This window comes from Capsicum annuum, chromosome 1, assembly GCF_002878395.1.
Source record: "Capsicum annuum cultivar UCD-10X-F1 chromosome 1, UCD10Xv1.1, whole genome shotgun sequence".
NCBI classification, from domain to species: Eukaryota; Viridiplantae; Streptophyta; class Magnoliopsida; order Solanales; family Solanaceae; genus Capsicum; species Capsicum annuum.
Genome location: NC_061111.1, coordinates 184,345,194 through 184,348,335, shown reverse-complemented (window position 1 = coordinate 184,348,335; position 3,142 = coordinate 184,345,194). Strand labels below are relative to the sequence as shown.

General features: G+C 37.1%; 1 non-coding gene across 1 annotated transcript; it reads left to right on the top strand.

The window, feature by feature from the left end:
- Nucleotides 1-916: 916 nt before the first annotated feature.
- LOC124892170 lies at nt 917-1,023 on the top strand. Its single transcript, XR_007050111.1, has one exon. It is a non-coding gene; the product is annotated as a small nucleolar RNA R71 (small nucleolar RNA).
- Nucleotides 1,024-3,142: the final 2,119 nt, after the last annotated feature.

Below are 3,142 nucleotides of genomic sequence, written 5' to 3'. Positions count from 1 at the left end.
TATTGCCTCTGAGGGAAAGGTAGTGGTGGTTTTTCCTTTACCTGTTCAACAACTTTTGTTTTTGAGTACTCAGGCTTCCTCAAATTTTCAATAACTTTGTCATCTACCTGTTTAGGAACCAAATCAGTATCTACCTCCTTAGTTTTCTATGGATGTTCTTTATTAAGATCTTTACCACTCCTTAAAGTAATTTCCATAACTTGTTTAGGATTTTCAGTATCACTTGGCAAACTACCTTGAGGCCTAGTGTTTTGTATTGCTGCTATCTGACCTATTTGCAACTCCAAGTTCGTTGTATCCATTTACTGGCTTTTTATATCAGCTTGCTGGTACTTTATATCTACTGTTAATTACGCTTGAGCAGCTAAAATTTGTTTCAGCATTTCTTCAATATTGTTAGTGGCCTGATTCCCTTGAAATTGTTATTGTTGGTTGTTCCATGATGGATTTAGTGGCTAAGTCTGCCACTTTAGATTGTAGGTGTTCCCATAATTTGTCCTTTGCACATTGCCCACAAATATCATTGACTCGGGATTGGCAACATACATATCTACAAAATGACAACTAGCCATAAACTATGCACCAAGTACTCGTCTGCTAAATTGCATCCACTGTTGTTGCAAGCTGTGTAACCCCCAATTCATATTGTTGAATTAAGTTATTAACTGATTTTGTAATGCAGCAATCTGAGTGGATATAGCAATAAGTTGGTCCACCTCCAATACACCTACAACCTTCTTTGTAGCACTTCTTGAGTCAGAGTGCCACTCAGGATTTCCTTGTGCAATCTGGTTCAATAAGGTATATGGCTCATCATACGTCAATTTCAATGCTTGACCACCTGCAGCTGAATCTAGCAAAATTTGTGTTATGATCAAGTGCCTCAACAAAAGTGTGAATTAGTACCTCATTTGACTGCTGATGATGTGGACAGTCCTGAAGAAGAGCTTTGAACCTATCCCATGCATGATATAAGTTCTCATCTGGCTTTTGTTTGAAGCATACAATCTCACTACGCAGTCTTGCAGTCTTGCCAGATGGAAAGAATCGGATGAGGAATTTTCAGGCTAAGTTATCCCAAATTGTGATTGAACTTGTTCAACCACTTCTCCATTTCCCTCAATAGTTAAAAGGGGAATAATGTCAGCCTAACATAATCAGTTGACAAACTCATGGGGATAAATATGTCACTGATCTCTAGAAAGTTCCACAGATAGACTAGTGGATCTTCATGTGAAAGCCCTATAAACAGTCCACTATTGATTAAAAGCCGCACCATATTCCATTTCAATTTAAAGTTACCTTCAAAAACTGGTTTCTGAAATGGGGAGGTCAAATTCATCAAAAGTGGGATTGTCACTTCGCGAACTGTCCTGCATGCTAGTTGTTCTTCAGCCATTAGAGCAGGATTGTCTTGTTCTTCTTAAATCTGTGGAATACAGGGGAGAAGGATTATTTCTCTCCTCAATTGATGAAAGCATTGCTCGGATTTGAGGATTGGTTCAACCAATTCCCTATCCCTTGCCAGCTTACTAGCCTGTAGACTTGTTTCCTGCAAAATCAAACCTAAGACCAGGAGTAAAGCACCAAAGAAATCTAAAAAGTAAACTAAAACAAAAATAGTTTCTAATTTACTAGTCTCTGCCAACGGCACTAAAAACTTATTGCACCCAAGTGCACACACAAGTGTACGTGTTCTCACCAAGTAATACAGTGGCCTTAAATAAAGCCGAATATCGATCCCTCAAATACTTGTGTTAAGCAACTATCCAATTCTAGTTCAACTATTGAGGTTAAACTAGTGCGTTGTAACCAAAAGAGTTTTGAATGTTATAACCAAAAAGTAAGCTTAACATAATGATTAAAATTAAAGACTTAGGACAATCAATTGATGAAAACCCGGGGAAAAAGCACTATGAAAAATCATACTATGCTATTGAGCTTCATTTGTTAGATCACTTACCTTGGTTGTTGGTTTGTAGGGTTTATCGTATGATTATGGTCTCCCGACCTCTAACCTTCTACCTAACTGGCCATTACAACTACATCGTTGAGCAGGGATGTAATAATCCATTTAGATGATTAAAATGTCATCCTACATGTGAACCAAGAAAGCTCCTAGGTATATCCCTTTTCTAGTTGCTAATTCAAATTTCTTAATTCATAAAAAAATAAGGACCTACTCTATTCATCCCCACATTCTATATTTTGATTCCCCCTCTCGAGTTCACAAGGTCGACAATATATGTATTTTAAGGATCGCAAGTCCTTAAAATAGTTGTAACAAGGATAAACAAATAATCAAATTTGATAAGAAATCCAAAAAAACTCAATTCAAAGTGAAAGAAAACATGTTCTTGGCCTTAACCCCGGAAAGGGGGCGTTTAGCCACTAATGGACGTAATTGTAATCCAATTCAATGAACACATGAAAAAATCTATTAAAAAACTAAAGTAAAGAGAAATAAATCCTAATTAAACAGTATATAATCCCCTCTACAAATATCCAAGTCGTCCAAGGTGTATAACAACAAGTACAATAGCCCTATTTATAGGACAAGGTTTTTGGCAGTATGTGGAATATGGGTCACGGCGCGAGGGTCATTTCATGGGAGTATGGGTCACGACGTTCCCTCATCATGAGGGCACACTATTTTGGGTTCATTAGGAATCTTCATATGCATGTCACACTTCCGACAGCCCTTACTAAGGTCCTACACACGCTGGTGACATCAAACGTGTTCATTTTATGTCAAGTCATGTCTTGTGCTTTCGTTGATCCATTCCCATCCCTATGGTGTTGTTTCGACTTGATTTTCAGTTTGTATATCATTCATATATCACCATAATCAACTCACCAAGCATCCTACATCATCATACACCACGTATTAGACCTCAAAATAACACAATATCAAGAACGGTGAACTAGAAACTCTAGCTAAGACTAGGTTTGCCCACGTTGATCTTTAACTTACTCTTTTGACTCTTGTCTTGATTCAATTGACCCTTCAACCTTATAAATAAGTTTTTACACATATAATTACACAATAATAACATTAGGAACTCATTAAACATAATAGAATCCATCGAGATCAACTAGACAAACACCTAGCTCAAGCTAGTAACATTAGTTTTCACATTTG